General features: G+C 40.5%; 3 protein-coding genes across 2 annotated transcripts in view; 2 read left to right on the top strand and 1 right to left on the bottom strand.

The window, feature by feature from the left end:
- LOC309476113 (uncharacterized protein) overlaps nt 1-6,199 on the top strand; it is a 43,741-nt gene extending 37,542 nt beyond the window's left edge. Inside the window, exon 4 of the transcript XR_014197930.1 lies at nt 5,099-6,199. The gene's annotated coding sequence lies outside the window, so the exon portion shown is untranslated. The remainder of the gene's footprint in view (nt 1-5,098) is intronic.
- Nucleotides 1-26,721, bottom strand: part of LOC309476136 (SLAM family member 9-like) — a 77,819-nt gene that overhangs the window by 2,442 nt on the left and 48,656 nt on the right.
- LOC309476006 (uncharacterized protein) overlaps nt 1-26,721 on the top strand; it is a 235,965-nt gene that overhangs the window by 195,029 nt on the left and 14,215 nt on the right. The window lies entirely within an intron of this gene.

Raw genomic sequence — 26,721 nt, 5'->3', positions numbered from 1 at the left:
TTTTCGGCTCAATATGTTGATTGCTTTTGGCTAGGGATGTGCGATATTAGCATTGTATAGCATTGTATCCCGATTATAACCAGTTTAAAAGTTCATCAGAATGAAAATGCTTTATGTCATCACCTCAATCGGAATAAAAATGCTCAAACCTATTGAAATTTCAGTCGGATTGAAGGGGGTGGAATAAACATTTTCATGAACCGATCAAACGAAAGATTACACCATGTAAATGAGCTGATCCGATTACTTTTGAGTGTGCGTCTTTTTGCGCATGCCTGGTATGAATTCAGATAATTCTGTCAGCTAAAATAATGCCTTCTGTTTGTGATCCGATGTGGATTCTGATCACCATATAAGGTAGAAATATTTAAACCCGATGCAAAAAACTATGCACGCTAACCATTAACATAATAAACATGGTAAATATGAACGCTTGAAGAAATCTGACAAATCATATAGGTTATCATAATCCTGTTTTTATTTTATCTGTCAGTAGCCTACTTCTTGTCTCTTTATAACAGACTATCCTCTAAAAGATGGGTTAGTGTGACATTGTTCCAGAGAGGCGTGTTATGAGCGTGTTTTAGTGAAGCACTGCGGAGCTTCTGGCCCGACAGTGGAAATGCAGCAGATTTTGGGCCCGGTGCTACTGGCCCGTGGCTATTAGCCTGGCACGGCCCTGGCCCTGGTTCGCACTGGCCCGACAGTGGAAATGCGGCTAATGACTAATGAGCTAAATGAGCTGCTGCTGCCGGCACAGAGGGCGGAACCTCAAAAGATCGCGCTCAGAGCCAGGACAATATCATCTGATAATATCAAAACAGAAACTCAGTAGCAGTGTTCATTTCGACCCGGAGTCGGACAATAATGCCCACAGAGCCAGAGAATATACTGTATGCTATATGGAGATAGAACAGGTATAGTTAAGTTTAATTACGGTTATAACTTATTTGTCATCTACTTTTATCCACTATTAATACAAGCCTGTTGTAGTAGACCGCATTTGAATGATGGCCAAAAATGTACTGATGTGATTAATGAATTTGTACATCACACAAAAGATGAAGCGTTAGTTTTACTCCAGAGAATCACTGTAAGAGCTGAATAAACACAGTATAAGATGTGCGCATTAAAGTCTTATCCATAAAATCTCTCTCTCTCCCTTTCATTATCATCAACATACACAGCGAATTACACAAAACACTCGTTACAACTAACAGTAAACAAATATATACACACCTTTTCAGGGGTTGCTTAATAAAGTGGTAAACTTTATATACGTAAAACTACTCTTATAAACTAATAAAGTGTGTGCTTTCCCTTTCATTAATGCTGTGACTAGTATCGATCCGGAGACTGTAAGCTGGATCACGAACAGTTGGTACAGATCCATCCAGAGTAACAACGAGAGTAAATGAAGACTGCTATGTTCATTCTTACATCCAACAACAACACACCTCAATCGCTTAGGAGACATTCTTGTCTACAGCTGCTCCGACGTGGAAACAATGGCGGACTGTGTTTAGCTCACTCAGGGCAGGTCTATGCTAAAACTGCAGTGTCAGTCAACAGTTGTGTGCGGGGCTTGTGCAAAAGTATGTCGCATGGCCCCGAATCTGAGAACGGGTTGTTCTGAGACACTGCTTATGATTTATGGGGATAAAAAAACAAAACATTCTGGGTTGATTTTTCTCATTATAGGGTGGTTATGTACACACTGCCAACAGACATTTAAATTAAAATACCATGTAAAAGGGAATTTTGCATAATAGGTGCCCTTTAAGGGTGAGTAAATGATGACAGAATTGTGACAGCATTTTTATGTGAACTATTTCTTTAATATTTTAGGTCCGATTCTGTTCTATAGTGAATAGCTCTCTTGAGTGTGGATGTTTTCCAGAGGAGCTCAAGATTGCGACAGTTCAACCACTTCTGAAGAAGCCATTATTAGATCCTGAGTCTCCTGACATTACATTTTTTTTAAAATAGAAAAAGCAGTAGCAATGCAACTGTTGGAGATTATGAATGAAAACAATATTTTGAGAAATTTCAGTCTGGCTTCAGAGAAAACCGTGGCACTTAAACAGCCCTTTTAAGAGTGCCAAATTATTTACTGATGGCAGAGTATGCTGGAGAGTGCATTAGACTGGTTTTGTTATTTTATTGTTAAATAGACTACATTTGTAGTGTCATTTGGAGATGATTTATCCTCCCTTTCTACAATCAACTGTGGTGTTCCACAGGGCTCCCTGCTGGGACCAATTTTGTTTTCAATTTAGATGTTACCTCTTGGATCTATAATCCGGAAAATCAAATAAATTCTGTATGATTTACAGTTATATTTATCACTGCTCTCCAATTATCGACAATCTTAGATGTACTCCAAGCATGCTTAGCAGATATAAGTAACTGGGTGGCATGTCATTTTCTGCAATTAAATACTGAGAAAACTGAAGTCATGATAATCATTCAGGGCTTTAATAAAAGTCAGATTGAGTCAGCTCTTAATAAGGTGTTTTCCAATATTCATCAGAAATTTGGGTGTTTCTTTTGACACCAATTTGAATTTTGAATATCACATTAAGAATTTGGTTGAGTCTGAGTTTTTATCAGTTAAGAAACATTTCCTAGGTGAACCAGTTTTAAAGATATAGAGAAGTTTATTCATGCTTTTATTTAATCTCGTCTGGATTATTGCAACGCCCTGTTTTCTACTTTAAATCGACACACTTTATCACAACTTCCATTAATACAAAATGCCTGCCAGATTACTGACACAAACTAGTTATTTTATTCATATCCGGTTTAAGTCTAGTTTCAAGTCCAGTTTAAGCTTCACTACATTGGTTACCAATTCATTTTAGGATTGTTTTTAAGATATTACTATTGACATATGCTTACAATGAAAAGTCAATAAACCCTATCTGTAAATCTTCAAAAACTGTTACAATAGTAAAGACAAAATACATAAGGAATATGAGTGTTAAGTTAACATGAATTTAGAGTAAAAAATCACTAAATCGTTTTATCTAATTGTATAACTTTGTTTCCATGACACTGTAACTCCTTAAACCCTTAAAATTACTATAAAATGATTTAAACAGTTAAATTAATCCCTCCAAAAATTGCATTGACACAAGCGCTTCACCTTAACCTTGAGTTTGGCTTAATAAAAAATAAAAAAATAAAATTATATTTAAATATTTTTGGTAATCAACATTACACCACAAATGGTGTTGATTTGAATATAATTTGTATAGAATATTCATTTCATAAAACAAGAATATTTGAAGGTCAGGACAAATTATCTCTACTCACCATAGACAGAAACACTGAATGTTTTTGATGTCAGTGTCGCTCCAGTTATCTCTAGTTCATAAACTCCAGTATGTTCAGTTCTGGTGTTTGTGATGGTCAGAGATCCAGTTTGATCGTCCAGCTTCAGTCTGTCTCTGAATCTCCCATCAGGACCATCATCATATGTGGAGGAGCTTTGCTTTTTCTCCTTCATTATAGCTATGAGAGCCTTTTCAGCTCCAAATTTCCACAATATGTAGTCGTCTTCACATATTTGAGTATCAGAGTTCAGAGTGACAGATTCTCCCTCCGTCACTGACACTGAATCACCAAACACACCTGGAGAATAAAAACATTTTACACAGATTAAGGCTCCTGATGGTTTACAAAGCCTGAAGTTAGCTGTAGTTTGTAAATAACTTACTAAAGAAAGGTGAGATATGTGAACGTAATTACAACATGAAAAGTTTCGTTTTTCTGGATATTAACATAATTTAAAACCCAATTTATAACTTACCAGTCAGACGGCACCAGCACAAACAGAACAAAGCAAACATGTCAAACATTTTCACATTGTGACACCAGCAGCTCATCTTAGTCAAACTGAATCCTGCAGAGATGTGGTTTGGTCTGCTGGTTGGTGGGCATTCATTAGGTCAATTAGAATAATTTTTTGTACATCTTCCTAAATGTCATGCTGAGTTAGAGCTTTTTGATTGGAGATTTAAATGGTTTTTAATTCACTTCAAATTCATAAATCAAAATTAAATCAATTATCAATTAATGTGTATGGATTTAACAATTAATACCATCTGCCAACTCATGTTGTGGTACTAGCTGCTCATCTTAGTCAAACTGAAACCTGCTGTGGTCGGTTTTCTACAGAAATCATCTTTTAGGTCAGATGGGGCATTCAGTGTATTTGTGTTTAGTTTGTAGGTGAAGTGTTTCTTCCTGTGCTGCTTTTAATAAACTTAACAGTTGATTCCCTCACAAAACAGCTTTAAAGTAAAAAAAAACAAAAAAACTGAATCCATAAAAAACATAACATACACAGATTGACAGCTAAGCAATAGGCGTAAATTGCAGGCGGGACGGTTGGGACATGTCCCCACCACTTTTTTAAACATCTTGTGGTACAGATGTATCTAATATAAAGTAATCCTCTAGTTGAGTAGCAGACGGAGTCAAGACGGGATTCAGTTGCAGGCTCAAACAACAATGTATTGACTGAATAACAGGCCAAAATTGGGGGCTTGTTATTGGCCAGGATCCCAGGGTTACACCCCTACTTTTTTTTTTATAAGGACATCCTGGGATTTTTAATTACCACAGAGAGTCAGGACCTGTTACGGTATAGTGTCCCCATCACTATATTATAATTTTTTTGGACCCACACAGACCACAGGGTGAGCCTCTCTAACACCTCTTCTAGCAGCAACTTGGTTTTCCTGACCAGGAACTGACCAGGCTCAACCCTGTTTAGCTTCAGTGGGCAATAGGGTGATATGGCTGCTCTGGCCCTTTGTTAAAAAAAAACAAAACTCCATGAATTTTGCTGAAGAACATTGTTTTGGTTGTGCTTGGGCTCTGCGTGACTGTGAGGGTGAATATGATTATCGCGTTCTGAAGGACACCGTGATACGACCGAAAAGTGTGTTAGGAAAAAACAGGCTTGGACAGCGATAATGAGAAATAACAACACAGGTTTATTTATTAGAAGTGCAGGTAATGGTTAAGGAGGTAATTAAATGATTTTTCTTGGATGAAGAACATTAACCAGAGTTGTACTGTGTTGCAGGTGACGTTGGAGATTGTGGATTCGTGGATGGTGAACGTGGAGAGCACACACTTCCAGGGATGTCCAAACAGGTGAGTATACAGGTACAGGTCTTGAGTGTCGTACAAGAGAGATTGTGAGTGTGACTGTGATTCTCATCTCTGTTAATACATGTTTATTTGACCAACGCCTGATTGACTACAACTTGGATTCTGATTTGGGTTGTGTTCGCCATATATATAAATATATATTAGGGCTGGGAATCGATAAAAAAAGTTTTTTTTTTAAAACTCATTAATCGCACAATTTGCTGTGATTAATCGCAATTAATTGCATTTCCAATTACAATTAAATTAAATTATACTACAGGGCCGTTGAATGCTTGAATCTGATTGGTTGACGAACGTTCTAAGGTGTGCATTATTTTCAGGGAAACGCACGGCTAAAGTAGTTCCAGGCAGGTCTTGACCGCATTACAGTTCCATATCACTTCGCGTAGTCAACTGTAATAACGGAAAATCGGATACAAATCATAACAAGAAAAAGCATTTCGCCCCATGCGCTTGATCTGCAATTTTCAATGTCTAGCTTCACAATCAATAGAAACATGCAGTTTAATTTGAATAAATAAACTATAAAGTCCTATCTATAATCAATAGAAAATTAAACTGAATATAGGCTAAATAAATGGATAGTCCTGCAGCACGGATTTTTATTGCAGATAATTTAACAAATAAATAATTATTGATAGGCCTACTTGTTAAAAGGGCTTTGGGTTTCATTTATTTGGCTAGTCTACTGTCATCTGTCAATAATAGAAAGAAAAAAAGAATTAACGAATTCATTAAAACGAATTGAATTAATTAATAAATAATAATATTGACGCACATGCTTTTCTGTCTCATTATTGCAACATCTCTCTCTAATAACTGCATTAATAACTGCATAAAGCCGGGAACACACTTTAAGGCCGGTTATGAATGTAATTTGATACTTATGACTGATCATGACCAAACGCGTGTTCAGCGCGTTCAGTCTGTTCAAAGTCGGTGTTTAAAATCTGCTGCAGTCGATGAAAACAGTCAGAGAATGTGTCAGCTAGTCGTGTGTCCCCAGCAAACCTCCGTTACTAACTCTGAAATGACGTTTTGGAATTAGCAACGGCCGGCATGGGATTAGATGCGTAAGAAATTAGTCCTACATACAAGAGCGTTTTAATGACAAAAACTTTACAAACGTCTTGAAATACATAATCTGAACAATGTTTCGAGGTGTGGTAACTGTAGTATAAGCGGAATAATTGACTTCAGGCCGTTGAATTATTAGAAAAATAATGCACACCCGAGGTGTAACGGCCACTCCGCTTCGCGTCGTGACCGCATTACCACCTCGGGTGTGCATTATTTTTCTAATAATTCAACGGCCTGTCGTCAATTATTCCTTACTTAAACAACACAAAAAAAGGGGGAAAAAAGAAAAAAGCCAGCACAAATTGGACAGATAATAGCCCTATATTAAAATATTAAACATCAATATATCAATATATTATTCTTCATTCAGTTCTATGCAACATACTCAGATTTAACAGATTTATTTTTTGACTATTCTAAAAATAAAGTATAGTCATACAAAGCTATTACCAGAGCATGTGATCAGAGCAGGTAATATATATATATATATATATATATATATATATATATAGTGTACATATAATTGTATATACTTGTATATAGTTTTCATCAACTTAAAGGTAGGGTAGGCAATTTTCAGAGAGGCTAGCTATAGCAAGCTAGCTTTGAAAGCATACGATCCCACACTCCCTTCAGAGCATCTTCAAAGCCATGCACGAAACAGATATATAAATCACCTGACTGCTGTGCTTTATTAAGTCCAGAGTCAACACAGCCGACTACAAGGACATTTTAAAGCACTTCATGCTTCCTTCAGCAGACAAGCTTTATGGAGATGCTGACTTCATTTTCCAGCAGGACTTGGGACCTGCTCACACTGCCAAAAGAATCAAAAACTGGGTCTATGACCATGGGATTACTGTGCTTGATTGAAGAGCTGAAGGCCGCTATTGAAGCATCCTGGTCTTCCACATCACCTCAGTAGTGCCACAGGCTGATAGCATCCATGCCACTCCGCATTGAGGCAGTAATTCATGCAAAAGGGCCCCAACCAAGTACTGAGTACATATGCATGATTATACTTTTCAGAGGGCTGACATTTCTGTATTTTAAATCCTTTTTTTTTTATTGATTTCGTCTAATTTTCTGAGATTTTGAATTTGGGGTTTTCATAAGTTGTAAGCCATAATAATCTAAATTATAACAAATAAAGGCTTGAGATATAATTGTAATGAGTCTATATAATATATTAGTTTCATATTTTAAGTCGAATTACTGAAATAAGTTAACTTTTGCACGATATTCTAATTTTTAGAGTTTCACCTGTATGTGTATATATATATATATATATATATATATATATATATATATACAGTACATACATACATACATTACATATAAAAACATTTAGACCACTTAACTTTGTGATTGCTATCAGGATGTGAAGAGAGTTTCGACCAGCATAAAAAGTTCTGGAACAAGGGATGTAGTGGGCAAGATGCCGTTCATTTCCTATATTCCTCTTTTTCATGCTGTTTTGATTTAGGGAGTTCAGAAAGTTGAGTTTTATTGTATTTTCTTTATTTTTTTCCCAGTAAATTAGAGATAAAAAAAAAAAGTTAGTTGTTTTGACCTTGTCCTCTCCTGAAGTTGCTTATTGAAAAATAAAACCTTATAAATGATTCCTATTGACTGATGATCATAATATTTTTTCTTCACTTGCAATTCTTTATGCTTCTTTCATTCTTGCAGCACATTTATCAGCATATCTCATCAGATACTCGTCTGTTTCTTCTGAGTTCAGTGCAAAAATATCCAAAGTGTGGAATAAAATCATTGAATATTGTTTCTGCTGCCGTTTTCCAGATGTGTTCTTGGTTCCATTATGCTTGAGCACACCTGGTAAAGTGGTCAATGACAACCAGTAGGCTATTGTTACAGTCCTGACTAGCTTCTGTTTCTTCATTTGTGTTTTCCTGTTGCCGAGGGGCATTTGTCTTGTTTTTGTGTGTTCTCTCTTTGTGTGTTTGCAGGGTAGAGTCAAGCTGTGGTTGATGTGGGCGATGAAAAAAGTTCCTTCTTTCCCAGTGTTGTTGCGATTGAGGCCTTTCCAACACCAGGAGCTTTCATGAGTATTGATTTGTTATTTAGTCTTTTTTTCTGTTTTGATGTTTGCTTGATTAATTTAGGCATTACCTTAATAAAATCTACTTTTTGGTTAATTTAATTTGCGTGTGGCCTCCCTGTTTGTTATATTCAGGCATGAAAATTCCTCACCTTTCAGCGAAATTCGCCGTTTTAAAACCAAAATGGGTCACCTACGTGATTTGTGCAGATCCGATGAGAAAATATTTATGGGGTGGGAGGGGGGGTCGTGGTCGTGGCCAGCATTTACCCGCTATATCTCTATAGTTCTCTTACGAGAGGTCTCTCGTACTGCGTAAGATATCTTACGCTAGGGGAAAATCCTTTTTCCGCGAGATATTGAAGCCAAAAATTATCCTTAATTTTGTAATAATGTAAAACGCGTTGCAGCAGCATGCAGACATAGGCGAGGCAGCTCGCGCGCCTATTGGCTTCTCTGCGGCAACTGCAGCAGCCTATCGAGCGAGGCCTGGCGTGACGCCAGACCCAATCAGGGCACTTCGCGCCCGCTGCGTCACGTCCCGCCGAAATGGGCGTGGTCTAGGCCTATAAATACCGCTCGCAGGCAGCTATTATCTGATTTTTCATCCTTCAAGCGAAGCACACGCATCGCTGGAGCTGGAGAAGAAGCCGCGCCGTCTGAGAGAGAGCACCTTCAGCGGGACGAGTCACTGAAGTCGCTGGCCGCGCCGCCTTCCTTGCCTTCCTGCTGTGCTATCCGGCGTTATATCCTTTCTCTGCTACTGTGTTTATGTATGTGTGTGTGCTCGCCGCCGCGACACACACTCTCAGTGCACTAAAAGAGCTGAGGATCACGCAGCTCTCGCGCTCGCTGACGGCGACTGCCCTCACTGCGAGCTAGTTACTGCCTATGGTGACTCTGAGGACTCACCTGGCATCCTTCTCCGAGACTGCTCCTCCGCCTCTTGCCTTGCCTGCTTGGGGGACGATACCTGTTCTACCTCTGTTCGAGCCGCGCAAACCGCGCCGCTCACAGGGGATGTCAGGAGCGGGCGGTCACGGGGCTAGCTTTCTCTCTCCCTCTGTTCAAGCCGCGCAAACTGCGCCGCTCACAAGGGAGGCTGGAAGCGGACGGTCGGGGTTAGTTTTCTTTACGTTATAAGAAAGCTACCCTGCCTCTGCGCCCCATTCATGCGTCACTCACCGGCGAAAGGAGAAAGGAGTGTTTTTTAGTCCCTCCGAGGATGGACTGACCTTCAATTTCTCATACATTTCTCAGTTCCCTGATCATGCGACTGAAAATATCAATATTGCAGCAAACAAGCTTGTTTTAATACAAGCGCGCCTGCAAGCAAACGCCGAAGAAAACATGTTGACGCTCTTATATGCTCGTGCATCCGAAAGCCTTTGTGTTCCCCCCTGTGGCTCAGTGGCGGAATCAGTGGCGGAATCACGAGAGACCTGTGTTCGAATCCCGGTCTAGCGGCAGTTAAATTATGCCGCCAATGCTTCGCTCTGTCAGTTCCCTGAAAGGCGACTGCAGATGTGCATTTTGCAGCCAACGAGCGCGTTGTACAACCCGCTCGCCTGCACCCAAACACCGTTTCTATGGTTTCCGTGCGTCACTGGCGTAAGGAGAAAAGAGAGTGTTTCTGGTCCCGCCGCGGACGGACCGACCTCCTTTTTCTCGTACATTTCTCATTCCCCTCTGAAGTTCGGGCGACTGGAAATGTCAGTATTGCAGTGAGCAAGCCTGTTGTAATACACGCATGCCTGCAAACAAACGCCAGCACGTTGACGCTCTCTGATAATACTCGCGCTGAGTTACAATGTGTCTCCCCCTGTGGCCCAGTGGCAGACTCTCAGGTTTTTGCGCGGCGAAAGACCCGCGTTCGATCCCGGGTCTACCGGCAGATAAAATTATGCCGTCAATGCTCGCTCTGTCAGTTCCCTGAAAAGGCGACTGCAGATGTGTATTTTGCAACCAACGAGCGCGTTGTACAACCCGCTCGCCTGCACCCAAACACAAAGGGGCCATAGAGCCTCTCTCTCTCAAGTTCAGAGCGAAGGAGGGCTATACAGCAGATACTTCCTGGTACCGAAAAAAGACGGGGGTCTCAGACCCATACTAGATCTGAGGCAACTGAACAGAGTGCTTGTGAAGCGACAGTTCAGGATGCTCACGACCAGACAAATCCTCGTGCAGATTCGCCAAGGAGATTGGTTTGTGTCAATAGATCTGAAAGGAGTCTCTGGGAGGGGTGCTGGAAAGTGCTCCGACTGGGGACTCCGTCGTTCTACTGGGGGACTTCAACGCCCACGTGGGCAGCGACAGTGACACCTGGAGGGGCGTGATTGGGAGGAACGGCCCCCCTGATCTGAACCCGAGTGGTGTTCTGTTATTGGACTTCTGTGCTAGTTACAGCTTGTCCATAACAAACACCATGTTCAAGCATAAGGGTGTCCATCAGTGCACATGGCACCAGGACACCCTAGGCCGGAAGTCAATGATCGACTTTGTGGTTGTTTCATCTGACCTCCGGCCGTATGTCTTGGACACTCGGGTGAAGAGAGGGGCGGAGCTGTCAACTGATCACCACCTGGTGGTGAGTTGGATCCGATGGCGGGGGAGGAAGCTGGACAGACTCGGCAGACCCAAACGTACTGTGAGGGTCTGTTGGGAACGTTTGGCCGAATCCCCTGTCAGAGAGATCTTCAACTCCCACCTCCGACAGAGCTTCGACCAGATCCCAAGGGAGTCTGGAGATATTGAGTCCGAGTGGACCATGTTCTCCACCTCCATTGCCAACGCGGCCACTCGGAGCTGTGGCCGTAAGGTCTCCGGTGCCTGTCGAGGCGGCAATCCCCGAACCCGGTGGTGGACACCGGAAGTAAGGGATGCCGTCAAGCTGAAGAAGGAGTCCTATCGGTCCTGGCTGGCTTGTGGGACTCCTGAGGCAGCTGACGGGTACCGACGGGCCAAGCGGACTGCAGCCCGGGTGGTTGGGGAGGCAAAAACTCGGGCCTGGGAGGAGTTCTGTGAGGCCATGGAGAAGGACTATCGGTCGGCCTCGAAGAGATTCTGGCAAACCGTCCGGCGCCTCAGGAGGGGGAAGCAGTGCCCTACCAACGCTGTTTACAGTGGAGGTGGGCAGCTGTTGACCTCGACTGGGGATATCACCGGACGGTGGAAGGAATACTTCGAGGATCTCCTCAATCCCGCCGTCACGTCTTCCATTGAGGAAGCAGAGGCTGAGGACTCGGAGGCGGACTCGTCCATCACCCAAGCTGAAGTCACCGAGGTAGTCAAGAAACTCCTCGGTGGCAAGGCACCGGGGGTGGATGAGATCCGCCCTGAGTACCTCAAGTCTCTGGATGTTGTGGGGCTGTCTTGGCTGACACGCCTCTGCAGCATCGCGTGGCGGTCGGGGACAGTACCTTTGGACTGGCAGACCGGGGTGGTGGTCCCTCTTTTTAAGAAGGGGGACCGGAGGGTGTGCTCCAACTATAGGGGGATCACACTCCTCAGCCTCCCCGGGAAAGTCTATTCCAGGGTACTGGAGAGGAGAATCCGGCCGATAGTAGAACCTCGGATTCAGGAGGAACAGTGTGGTTTTCGTCCTGGTCGTGGAACACTGGACTAGCTCTATACCCTCTACAGGGTGCTGGAGGGTTCATGGGAGTTTGCCCAACCAATCCACATGTGCTTTGTGGATTTGGAGAAGGCATTCGACTGTGTCCCTCGCGGCATCTTGTGGAGGGTGCTCTGGGAGTATGGGGTTCGGGGCCCTTTGCTAAGGGCTACCCGGTCCCTGTACGACCGGAGCAGGAGCTTGGTTCGCATTGCCGGCAGTAAGTCAGACTTGTTCCCGGTGCATGTTGGACTCCGGCAGGGCTGCCCTTTGTCGCCGGTTCTGTTCATAACTTTTATGGACAGAATTTCTATGCGCAGCCAGGGGCCGGAGGGGGTCAGGTTTGGGGACCACACAATTTCATCTCTGCTCTTTGCGGATGATGTTGTCGTGTTGGCCCCATCAGACCAGGACCTTCAGCATGCACTGGGACGGTTTGCAGCCGAGTGTGAAGCGGCTGGGATGAGAATCAGCACCTCCAAATCCGAGGCCATGGTTCTCAGTCGGAAAAGAGTGGTTTGCCCGCTTCAGGTTGGTGGAGAGTTCCTGCCTCAAGTGGAGGAGTTCAAGTATCTTGGGGTCTTGTTCACGAGTGAGGGAAGGATGGAACGGGAGATTGACAGACGGATCGGTGCAGCTTCTGCAGTAATGCGGTCGCTGTACCGGTCTGTCGTGGTGAAGAAGGAGCTGAGCCGTAAGGCGAAGCTCTCGGTTTACCGGTCAATCTACGTTCCTACTCTCACCTATGGTCATGAGCTGTGGGTTATGACCGAAAGGACAAGATCCCGGATACAGGCGGCCGAAATGAGCTTTCTCCGCAGGGTGGCTGGGCGATCCCTTAGAGATAGGGTGAGAAGCTCAGTCACTCGGGAGGAGCTCAGAGTAGAGCCGCTGCTCCTCCACATCGAGAGGGGCCAGCTGAGGTGGCTCGGGCATCTTTTCCGGATGCCTCCTGGACGCCTTCCCGGGAAGGTGTTCCGGGCATGTCCCACCGGGAGGAGACCCCGGGGAAGACCTAGGACACGCTGGAGGGACAATGTCTCCCGGCTGGCCTGGGAACGCCTCGGTGTCCCCCCGGAAGAGCTGGAGGAAGTGTCTAGGGAGAGGGAAGTCTGGGCATCCCTGCTTAGACTGCTGCCCCCGCGACCCGGCCCCGGATAAGCGGAAGAAGATGGATGGATGGATGGATGGATCTGAAAGACGCGTATTTTCAAATACAGATAGCGTCACGTCACAGGCGATACTTGAGATTCGCCTTCGAGGGCCAGGCATATCAGTACACAGTCCTGCCGTTCGGTTTGTCCCTGGCACCCCGTACGTTTACGAAGTGCATTGATGCGGCACTCGCACCCCTCAGAATGAGAGGCATGTGAGTACTGAACTATGTGGACGATTGGCTGATTCTAGCGCAATCTCGCTCAGTGCTCATAGAACACACGACCGTTTTACTCGATCACCTCGAGAATTTGGGTCTCAGTGTCAATTGGGCGAAGAGCTCTCTGTCACCCAGTCAGAAGATATCTTTCCTGGGCACAGAATTGGACTCGCTGTCCATGATAGCGTGACTTATCACCACAGCGCGCGGTAGACATTCAACGCACAGCCAACTCGTTCCGCTGTGGCGCGTCTGTCCCGCTCAAGAAATTTCAGAAGATGCTGGGTCTCATGGCCTTAGCATCATCAGTGCTCCAGCTGGGCCTGCTCCGCATGCGCCCGCTGCAGTTTTGGCTGAAAGCGCGAGTCCCACGCCGAGCGTGGGCATCCGGTTTGCTTCGCCTCAGGGTCAATCAGAAGTGCGTCACAGCTCTGAAACCTTGGAGAGCGAACGACTGGTACCAGTCAGGTGTAAGCCTGGGGACTTCCTCGAGGGTGAAAGTGGTGTCCACGGACGCGTCCACCTCGGGATGGGGAGCGCTGCTCGAGGGCAGACCGTTCTTCGGCCAGTGGTCAGAACGGGAGAAGCTCCTGCACATAAACTGCCTCGAAATGCTGGCAGTAAACAACGCGCTGACGCGTTTTTGTCCCCAAATAAAAGGACGCCACGTCCTGGTCCGTTCGGACAACATGTCTGTGGTGTCCTACATAAATCGCCAGGGCGGCCTCAGGTCCAGGAACCTGTACAGGCTAGCAGAACGCCTCCTGGTATGGGCTCAGCGCAACCTGCGCTCGCTCAGAGCAGCGCACGTGCCAGGGCTCCTGAATATAGGACCAGACAGACTGTCCAGGAACAATGTTCCGGCAGGCGAATGGTCTCTACACCCACAGACAGTCCAACTGCTGTGGAAGAAATTCGGCAGAGCGGAAGTAGACCTGTTTGCGTCTCAAGAAAACGCTCACTGTCCGGAATTTTTCTCCAAGAGCAGGGACGCGCTGGCCCATGTGTGGCCCCGCCGCCCGCTCTATGCTTTTCCCCCCGTCTCTCTCCTGCCTCAGGTGATAGAGCGGATCAGGGAAGAAGGATGCTCAGTATTGCTGGTAGCACCGTTCTGGGAAAACCAACCCTGGTTCCCAGTCGTGATGCAGTTAGCAAGTACTGCCCCGTGGCCAGTACCAGTGAGGAGAGACCTCCTCTCACAGGCCCACGGCTCGATCTGGCATCCTCACCCGGAATTATGGTCCCTTCATGTCTGGGCCATCAACGGGTACATGTTGGACTCCCTAAAGGAGTATTAAACACGATCACGCAGGCTAGAGCTCCGTCTACGAGACGGCTCTACTCCTCGAAATGGTCAGTGTTTTCGGGCTGGTGCACAGCCCGTGGCGTGTCACCCACAGACTGTGGAGTGACGGAGGTGCTTTCCTTCCTACAAGAGCTGTTGGACAAGGGCAGGGCCCCCTCCACGCTCAAAGTTTATGTGGCGGATATAGCAGCGTTCTCAGGAACAACGCTTGGTCAGTCAATAGGAAGGAACGATTTAGTCATCCGCTTCCTTAGAGGGACTAAGAGACTGAATCCTCCCAGACCTCCCGCAGTCCCCGTATGGGACCTTTCTACGGTTCTGGAAGCCATGAAAGGTGCGCCATTCGAGCCTTTACAGTCAATTGATTTGAAACATCTGTCTTTCAAGACTGTGTTTCTGCTGGCTCTCGCTTCAGTGAAGCGCATAGGGGACATAGGGCTCTCTGTGAGCGCGACGTGCATGGAGTTTGGGCCTAATGACTCGAAAGTTATACTCAAACCTAAGCACGGTTATGTTCCAAAATCCCTCAACACACCGTTTAGGGCGCAGGTTATCTCCCTGTCAGCCCTACCGGTCCCTGATGAGGAAAGAGACGCGGGCCTCCTTTGCCCAGTCAGGGCATTACGAGCTTATGTGTCTCGCTCGTCTGTTTTCAGACAGACGGAGCAGCTCTTTGTTTCATTTAGCGGGCGTTCTAAGGGACTAGCCGCGTCGAAACAGAGCCTATCCAGATGGATAGTTGATGCTATAGCGCTGGCATACGCTTCCAAGGGCATGCAGTGCCCGTTGGGTGTTAGAGCGCACTCCACGAGAGGCATGGCCTCTTCGTGGGCCTGGTCGAGTGGGATTGCCTTGCAAGATATTTGTACGGCGGCAGGCTGGGCCTCCCCGTCTACATTTATAAGGTTCTACAACCTAGAGGTTCCCGCCCTGCAGGCCAGGCTGCTGTCGGTCTAAGTTAACCAGTATTATCTGACCTGATGCTATCAGCTCAGAATGCTGCGTCTACTGAGCACAGCTCGATGATCGACAGTGAAAGCAGCAGCACGAGATGTGCCTGGGCAAACTGTGTAAGACCCACATTTCCCCATCAGTTCAGGCCGTACCCCGCCCTGTCTGTATGATGAAATTCGCGTCTAAGCGACGCTGCCATATGTGGAAGAGTGCGGCTCCGCCCCTCCCTCTTCCCGGACTCCCTGTGAGTTCCCTGGGTGATTGTGCACTATATGTACCCCGGGCTTTCGCCCTTGGGTCTTTGGTGTCAGATCTCAGCAGTGGTGGAGGAAGTACTGAATCTCAGTACTTAAGTAAAAGTACAAATGACCAGAGACATATTTACTTTAGTAAAAGTAGAAGTACCACAATGAAAACCCTACTTAAGTAAAAAGTAAAAAGTACCTGATTTTAAATATACTTTCAGTATTAAAAGTGAAAGTACTTGCATAACAATTTATTCTCTTAATGTCTATATTCTAATAATTAGGGCTGTAACAATATGAATCCGAAATCGCTGCACTCAGATCTACGAACCTGTGTCGCGGTGTGAGAAGGCAGAATCGCGGCACACCCCTTTTTTGAAGTTAACATTAGGCTATACAATACGTAGACCTACACCACAAAACTAGTTGAGGATAAATTATTTAATATTTGGCAATTCCATCGTTATAAACGGGACATTTGCAGTAAAAACTTGAAATATAAATTCTCAGAAAATGCATTTAATACATATTGAAAAATATCAGTATGCGTTTTATATTTAATGGGAAATAGCCTAGGCTACACATGCGTTACGGGACACAAAAAATATGTAACTTTTAGGTAGAATTTTTTTTATTTTTTTTATTCTGTGAATTACACTGTGCAAACCAAAAGTAATACCCACCGGATGAAGGGTTGGCTCTCCACAGAACATAACATAACATATTCATTTTATTTTATTTTTCGTGTTCCCATTTATGAGGAAAAAACAATGTTACAGACGTGACCGCTCTGAAAGGCACTAAAAGACTGCTTTAAAACTTTCACTGAGACCTCAAACAGAAAGCACAAAGCCTTTTTTAAATTTGAATTTCGTTTTGTATTAATTGTATCTCAATTTTAATCAATGTTTCATCAAACAATTGCCAGGATTTAATAAATAAGTAAATATAGTAGAAAATAGATAATCACGACACGTAGGCGCCGGCGAGTGAACTGAAGCGCGTCTCATAAATGAACCGAAACTCAGCGTATAAGGTATCCTACTTGCCTCACAGACCTGATAAATATATCTTTAGACAGCTTTAAATGTGTACTTTTAAACAGAACAATTCAAAACGAAAGAAAACCGACTGCTCTCTGCTTATAATCCGTATGAAATGCGCATTTCTCTCTGGCGCGTTCACTAGGCTACTGCGAAGATCGTGTATCAGTATCGTCAACCTCATCTTTGCAGCCGACACAGAAAACACTTGTTTATTAATAAACAATTAAAATGTCTTCTTGCTATATTTGACATATTCATTACTTTTGCTGGTTCTTTGTGACAGCTTTTAGGTGCTTTATTGTTAGCGCCACCAACGCGATCAGCACCGAAAACATGGAGATTTTTTTCAATCCCTGTTTTGGCAGGGGAAAAACTGATCCGAAAATGTAACGAAACGTTGTAGAAATGTAGTGAAGTCTGAGTGAAGTATAGAATGAATGTCTGAATATATAAAATGAAAGTCTGAATATATAAAACGAATGTCTGAATATATAAAACGAATGTCTGAATATATGGAATGAAAGTCTGAATATATAAAACGAAAGTGTCTGAATATATAAAACGAATGTCTGAATATATATAGAATGAAAGTCTGAATATATATATATATATATAGAATGAAAGTCTGAATATATATATAGAATGAAAGTCTGAATATATATATAGAATGAAAGTCTGATATATATATAGAATGAAAGTCTGAATATATATATAGAATGAAAGTCTGAATATAAATATAGAATGAAAGTCTGAATATATATATATATATATATAGAATGAAAGTCTGAATATATATATATATATAGAATGAAAGTCTGAATATATATAGAATGAAAGTCTGAATATATATAGAATGAAAGTCTGAATATATATATAGAATGAAAGTCTGAATATAAATATAGAATGAAAGTCTGAATATATATATAGAATGAAAGTCTGAATATATATAGGATGAAAGTCTGAATATATAAAATGAATGTCTGAATATATGGAATGAAAATCTGATGTTTATCAGCGCCATCTTGTGTTATTCATCTAATATTTTTTATACACATTTTGAACAATGAGCGAGTCCGCACGAAATTTAGTAGCAGCAATTTTAAATAACGATCATCTAATTAACACCCTGGTGAATGCGTGTACGGGCCAACATACTGGCAACCGTACTCAACATCGTTCTACTGATGAAGAAATGTATTCGCTATTTCATCGCGGAAGAGCGAATGCGTTGAACTTCACAGCCCAGGAAGTTCCTGCTTATCAGGCAAACATTACAGAAAGAAACATGCCTTCTACCTCACAGGGACAACCCACAGCTATCTACAATCTTCGCCCGTTCACTCGAAAGGGCCCTAGACATTCATTCTATATATATATTCAGACTTCCATTCTATATATTCAGACATTCATTCTATATATATTCAGACTTTCATTCTATATATATTCAGACTTTCATTCTATATATATTCAGACTTTCATTCTATATATATATATTCAGACTTTCATTCTATATATTCAGACTTTCATTCTATATATTCAGACTTTCATTATATATATATATATATATATATATATATATATATATATCAGACTTTCATTCTATATATTCAGACTTTCATTCTATATATATTCAGACATTCGTTTTATATATTCAGACATTCATTCTATATATATATTCAGACTTCCATTCTATATATTCAGACATTCATTCTATATATATTCAGACTTTCATTCTATATATATTCAGACTTTCATTCTATATATATTCAGACTTTCATTCTATATATATATTCAGACTTTCATTCTATATATTCAGACTTTCATTCTATATATTCAGACTTTCATTCTATATATATATATATATATATCAGACTTTCATTCTATATATTCAGACTTTCATTCTATATATATTCAGACTTTCATTCTATATATTCAGACTTTCATTCTATATATATTCAGACATTCGTTTTATATATTCAGACATTCATTCTATATATATATTCAGACTTTCATTCTATATTCAGACTTTCATTCTATATATTCAGACATTCATTCTATATATTCAGACATTCATTTTATATATTCAGACATTCATTCTATATATATTCAGACTTTCATTCTATATATTCAGACTTTCATTCTATATATTCAGACTTCATATTATAAATATAATTATTTCCTGAACGGCTTGCCATATTATGTATATATAAGTTAATTGGATTGGATTTTTTGCTGCCGCATCCTTCTCACCTTTTTTACCCCTGACCTGTTTTCATGCCTGTATATTCCCTGAGTCAGGTGGTTTTGTAAAGGCACTCAGTACTCAGTCATCTCAATTCCTCTCCAAGTGAAGATAGAAACGAGTTGTAGTTGTAATGCTTCTCATTGGAGCCCTATCATGGGATACATGCTTTTATCTTTGGGTAACATGACCATCTGACCATCAACAACCTCTTTTTAATTTACATTTTTATGTATTTTTAATTGTATTTAGTTAGTGTGTGAACTCAGAGTGATATTTATGTAATCTTGTTTCCATCATGAAATAAAAATAATAATAAAGGTAAGTCACTTTACAAGTCTGATATTTTCTTGCATTTCAAGTTTATTTCACGCAATTCTGACTTTATAACTCCAACTGATATGTTTAAGCTTGCAATTGCGAGAAAAAAATTCTAAATTGTGAGAATTTTCTCTTTACTTTTTTACTTTTTTCTTGGCGAATATTCCATTGATATTTCTATAGCCATGACATTAATACAGAAGCGTATTGCAGTCAGTTGCAATGCTTATTATGTAGTTTCTACCAGAAGGTGCTTATGGGACAAAAGTCTTTTTTTTATCTTGACTCAGATGTAGGATAAGTCTGCTCTCACATTACTCATGTTACATGATAGGCTATAAATAGCCTTGTGTTTACTTTATTTTTTTATTTTTTTAAATAACTAAAATAATAAACTATCAATTAAACTTAATATGGTCTTTAAATTATTTTTAAATAATAATAAGTAATTGGCTAAACTAATGCCATAAAAGTAAATTTAGGCTATACGCTGATTTCACGCAGCCGTTATTTTGAAATCGAAAGTGAGGCTCTGGTGGGAAGAAAACTGGAAGTGTCGCCTTTAATCACAGGTGAGTCGTGAATAGGGTTGGGTATCGTTTGGGTTTTATCCGATACCAGTACTTACTCGGTATTTTTCAAACGGTTCCGGTGCTTAAACGGTTCTTAAACCGGTACTTAAGAAAACGAAACCGCACACACTTTATCAAAAAAATAATACCTGTGTGTGTTTTCTGAAAAAGATTTTCAAATTTCTGATTAAATAAAAAATTGTGCCGTTTAAAAGGCTACTGATGTAGCCGAAAACACTTAAGTTAAGATCAAAAAATGTTCTTCTCATATTATTTATATATATTATATATTATATTACGTATTATATTTTATTTGTTTATTTGTTTATTTAAAAAGATGGTTTCACACACACACACATATATTATAGACTTTTACAAAACAGAGAAATATCTGACACTGAGCAGAAATATTTAACACACATAGCCTCATATTATATACTTGATATACTTCATACTTGATATGCAAGATTTGCAGTTGGCATTAAAATACTAGACTTACCCGAAGAGGAACACTGCAGCTGAACTTGAACTTTAGTCAAGAATGTCAGAGGTTTTGGGTTCTAATTCGCATTCGTAGTTTTTTGTTTGTTGTTGTTGTTTTTTTAAACCGATTATGCTCATCAGTGGTTGTAAATCAAGCAGGGACACTTTGTGTGCATTAGGCTATATTTTTTGATTTCACCAGAACTCTCCGCGCACATACTCATCTGAGACGCGAGCACACACACACACACACACACACACACACACTCAGAGACGCGAGCACACACACACACACACACACACACACACACACACACACAAACTCGCGCACACACACACACACACACACACACACACACACACACACACACACACACAAACTCTACACACACGAGACGCGCGGAACTCTCCGCGCACATACTCATCTGAGACGCGAGCACACACACACACACAAACTCACGCACATACATCTGAGACGCGAGCACACACACACACACACACACACACTCGCGCACATACTCATCTGAGACGCGAGCACGCACACACAAACTCTCCGCGCACATACTAGACGACGCCTCATAAATAGATCGATCTCTGCAACGTATTGAAGCGCGTCCGCGTCCAACGTATTGAAGCGCGCGTGAAGAAAGTGCGGTGTGCGCGAGCCACAAGAATCCGCGCCACTGATCGCAGATCGCTAGATCAGAGCGCTAGATCGTCTCTTATTTAACAAACGAACTAAATGAATGCTCTGCTGGTTAACTGGAGATGTTTTGTTATTGGATCATTCATGCCGCGAGATGTTTTATAGGGGGCGGTGAAAAAAGTCAGGCACCGAAATCAGGCACCGAAAGTTGCGTTCTTATTCGGTCTCGATACTACCGTTTTACGTCGGAACCGGTTCTCTATTGGAACCGGGTTTCGGTACCCAACCCTAGTCGTGAATGTGATAGCGTATTGTTGTGTTTAATGATGTTGTGTCAATTCTAAAAATGTACAAACATTTCTTTCATACTTTAGACTATATACAGTGAAATTAATTTATAAATAAAATAAATGTTTTATATATAATTCAGAATGTAAAAAACGAAGCAGGAATGAACTATATACATATCCTATATTGGATATTAACATCCAATAGTGTAAATCGCGGCAGCAGCTTCAGGTTGGTAATCCAAGGCATTGTTGTTTATCTTTACTTCCGGGGTTCTTCCCACCGGAGCCTCACTTTCGATTTCAAAATGGCGGCTGCGTGAAATCAGCGTATAAGCCTACGATATTTTACAAACGGTTGACTGCGAAAAGCCGTTTTGCATATCGTCACCTTCCTAAAATAATTGCCTAAGTCATTTTTTCAGGTTTCTCAGAAAACACAAAAACGGAACCAATAATTGAATATCATCACCTTCCTAAAATAATTGCTTAAGTCATTTTTCAGGTTTCTCAGAAAACACACAAAAAAAATGAAAAATAACTTAAGAGGTTCGTTCTTCTTGATGCAGCTCCCATCTTGAAAAGCTTGTAAATTTGCCTTTTAAAATGTTAAAATTGCTTGTAAAATCTTTTGACTTCGGCCAAATAAAACGGCCTAAGTCACACTCTTGACATAGGCCATTATACTACAGGGGTAGAACTGCATGATCTGTTCAACTGAGGGTGTGGGCGATTTTACCAGAGGTGGCCAGCATCATGAGGAGATGACTCATGCAAAAAAAATCATTTTTGTCAAAAAATGACTTAGGCAATTATTTTAGGAAGGTGACGATATGCAAATTAGAACGTTCACTGCGTCATCGCTCTACATTCCATTCAGCCTGTCAGTTTCACTCACAAGTAGGCCTACTAGTTTAACAAGTAGCCTACGCCCTTAAAGCAGCACACTTTTGTGGATCAGAATAGCCATTCAGTTTCTATGGGGACAATGTCACTTCTATTTAATTTGCTCTTGGTGATCTTGATTTTACTCGACCACGGTAAGATTAAGATTTGTTATAATCTATTGTCTGGTGTTGCATTGATTTATGTGACCGCATACCTATATTATGCGCTGTAGTGATGGCAGGATTATTATAGGGTTGAGATTATGTCATGGTAACAACAGCCTAACACTGTCACAGAATTCACAAATAAATCAACCAACATCAGTTTTAGTGGCGTGAAAATGGGGGTAAATTACTTGATATAAAAACTTAACATGGCATCAAACCGTCAGTAAATGTTGTTATTATTTTGCATCGGTGCATAATCTGATTAAATGTTGCTTGAATGTGATGTAAATCGCTTTAGACAAAAGTTTCTGCCGAATTATTAAAATCTAATGAAAAAATTAACTTGGATGTAAATTATTATGTTGTGCAAGATTATGTTTACAGTTGTGATCAAAAGTTTACATACCTCTTGTAGAATCTGCAAAATGTTAATTATTTTAACAAAATAAGAGGGATCATGTTTTATTTAGTACTGTCCTGAATAAGATATTTTACATAAATTATGTATACATAGTCCACAATACCCCACAAGAAAAAAAAAAAAAAAGATAAAAAATGACCCCTTTCAAAAGTTTACATATTGTTTGTGTCGACCTGGATGATCCACGACTGTTTTCAGGTTTTGTGATGGTTGTTCTTGAGTCCCTTGTTTGTCCTGAACAGTTAAACTGCCCATTGTTGCCCAAAAAATCCTCCAGGTCCCACAAATTCTTTTGTTTTTCCAGCATTTTTTGCTTATTTGAACCCTTTCTAGCAGTGACTGTATGATTGTGAGATCCATCTTTTCACACTGAGGGACTCAAACACAACTATTAAAAGCTTCAAACATTCACTGATACTCCAGAAGGAAACATGATGCATTAAGAACCAGGGGGTGTAAACCTTTGAACAGGATGAAGATATACCAAATGTGGAAATATGGAAATAATATTTTGAGTTTATTTTGTAAGACCTGAGAAAACCTGTGTTGCAGATCGAACATAGAAATTGGAATGTAAACAGTTGAAAAGTGATCAAGTATAATGTAATTTGATTGGCTGTTAGTTTTAGTATGAAAGAAATAGAACCCTGCGAAACAGCCAGAAGCCACTGGACTTTGGAGCAACAGTCTTTTGACCTACACAGAACTGCACAGTTAATTTGTAAGAAAATTAAAGATCCTAAGTTTTAATTTTTTTATATTTTGAAATTCATAATTAAACAGTCAAATGAAGAATTGGAGAATTATTTACTGACGTTTTGTATTGAGTACAAAATAACTTTAAAGTCCTAAGGTAGTGAGTCAACTTGCTGCACTCACAGCATCAGAATGTCTCCCAGAAGACAAATTAAGTACAAAATACCTTTATCTTCACATCAAATCGTTTACACCCCCGGCTCTTAATGTATCATGTTTATTTAGAGTATCAGTGAATGTTTGCAGCTTTTGTAATAGTTGTGTTCAAATTCATAAAAAAAAATTAAAAAAATGTATTCTACTCTGAATAATGCCTGAACTTTGTATCTCGAACACTTCTTGTGTTGTTTTTGCCTCCTCATGATGACTCGCTTAATTTAGTCCTAAGGATAAAAGCGTCTGCTAAATGACTAAGTGTAAAATGTAAATGTAAATATGTGAGAATCCAGACATATTTTTCTACTTAAAATCTTTATAATCTCTAGAAAAACATTTTCACAGCACTATTGTATATTTTTATTTGGCTTATGTTTTTTCTCCAGGTGCCTCTGGTGTTAATACAGATAAAGAGCCAGTGTCAGCGATAGAGGGAGATTCAGTCACTTTATACACTGCTGTTAAAACAAACCAACAAGACAGAATTAGTTGGTATTATAATGTCACTCGTATCGCTCAAATCAGTGGAGATCTCAGCAAGATCTGTACAGATGTTCAGTGTAATGAAGGCACTGAGAGATTCAGAGACAGACTGAAGCTGGATCATCAGACTGGATCTCTGACCATCACAAACATCAACACAACAGACTCTGGAGAATATACACTGAAGATCTTCATCAACAACAGTGACAGTGTAAAGATCTTCAATATTACTGTTGAAGGTGAGTCATTTAATAACGTTTAAGGGCGTTTCTTCAATAGGGGCACTTTTAGGCTTGTGAAGTTGAATAAAAAAAAACTTGTTCAAAAGTCATGTAACAGTCTCATAAGTTTAAATAATTTGTCTAGTTTTAAGGTCTGTAAGAGGACAAACTTAGATTACAAGAGAAATTGTTCATATTTTAAAAAATTTTCCAACCTGCAATGAACAAATGTCATTTCCATCACATCTCAATAAACAGCTGTTATTTAAAAACAGAATAATTATGCCACTCAAGAATTGTCTAAGATCTTTTTTTTTTAACTAGTTTTATCAGTTTTTCCACAATGTACAAAAATTATACATTTGTCAATGAGATCAATTAACTGCCCTAAGGACCAAATGGTGAACTTTACACCGGTCACACTCTGAAATTTAATATGGGTTTGGGCAAGAGCTTATTAGAAAATAAATAACTTGCATTTTTATATTAAGTAGAGCATGATCTTGTAAATTGTGGATACATTTTTAAAGTGTGATGAGAACTTTTTAAATATTTTTTAAAAAATGTGTGTGGTGATGGAAATGACAGGGTGGTGGTGGAAATGACAATGAATTAACGTGAATGTAGAGAAACTCTTAAACTCATCACACTCAGTAAACTCAATTCACAAAGTCATTAAACATAACCACAACTGTTGCTGAGTTTGATGTTTACAACTGATTTGTCTCACAGATTAACGGTTACAGTGCATACTGTAAATAACTGACACAACTGATGGCAAGGCAAAAATATAAGCAATAAATGATGCAACAAAATTGAATTTTCATTCATCTAAATGAAATCAATTAATATAAAAGTATAATTTAGAAATAAAAATAATATCAGAATATAAATATAAAAAGTATTGTAATTTATTATAATATAAAAAGTATTACACTAATCTACTCTTGTTGTACTTTGTAATCATAAATGTCATTTCCACCATATGCTGTCATTTCCACCACAAGGGAGCACTGTGGTGGAAATGACATTTCTGTAGTTTTTTGTGAAAAAATGGAAGATAGCTTCACTGATTAGCTTTGAATTAATACTCAGCATTTCATGCATGCAAAATACTCTTATTTAACTTAAAATTTTTAACTTTTTAAAAACACCCTTGAAGGTACAGCATGTTTGGAAATGACGTAGAATTGCCTCCATGTCCACCATGTGCTCTGATGTCTCTGAACATTTCCATAGAAACCACCTAAACAATCTTTCACACAAACTTTTTAAAGGGACATTACAGTGTTGTGGTGGAAATGACACCAATACTGTGCGACAGCTATATTTTGTATAAAAAGTTATATTAATGGTGGTCTCACATTAAATACTACAATGTATTTTAATTATTTTACTAGTGCTTAATTTAGGTATATTAATAGTTACCAGATAAGTCATACTTTTAAACTGTATTGTCATTGTTGAAGTTAAAAAGCCTGGGTGTGCGACAAGGAGAAAACAGTGATTTTGACACCTATACGGAGGTTGAAAAGTATGAAAAAATCAGAATAGAAAGGTAGTAAAACGTTTTTAAGGACGTTTTATTGTTAGTTTGAAAAAGAAAGAGGATTTTGTCCAAAATGATATGTATTTTTAAAAATATGACCAAAGTACATAAGTGCCCATAGTCTAAGAATCACCCTTAAATGCAGTTTATATATTTTTTAAAGCACATTGTTAATGTGTGTTTATATGCACAAACCAAAATGGTTCTTTTTCAGATCATAATCAAGAAAGGGCTTATGCAATCGCAGTCATGTTCACAGTTCTCTCATGTTGTGTAGTTTTAGTTTGTTTTCAGCAAAAGATCCTCCAGCATCTGTTGGTTTGTGTTTCAGGTGTTTCTGCTGCTGAACGAGATGAAGTGAAGGAGGGAGAATCTGTTACTTTTGATCCTGCTGAAGCAAGAAAACTAAATGATGTGATGACGTGGTATTTTAATGACATTGTCATCGCTGAAATCACTAGAAATCAGAGTAAGATCTGTACAGATGATCAGTGTAAAGAGAGATTCAGAGACAGACTGAAGCTGGATCATCAGACTGGATCTCTGATCATCACAAACACCAGAAAAACAGACTCTGGAGAATATAAACTACTGATCAACATCATCAACAGCAACTTCAGCATCACTAGAGTGAAGAGATTCAATCTTACTGTAATTG

This window comes from Leuciscus leuciscus, assembly GCF_965113295.1.
Source record: "Leuciscus leuciscus genome assembly, chromosome: 15".
Taxonomy (NCBI): Eukaryota; Metazoa; Chordata; class Actinopteri; order Cypriniformes; family Leuciscidae; genus Leuciscus; species Leuciscus leuciscus.
The sequence above is the reverse complement of the archived record's forward strand: the minus strand, read 5'-3'. Positions and strand labels throughout refer to the sequence as shown.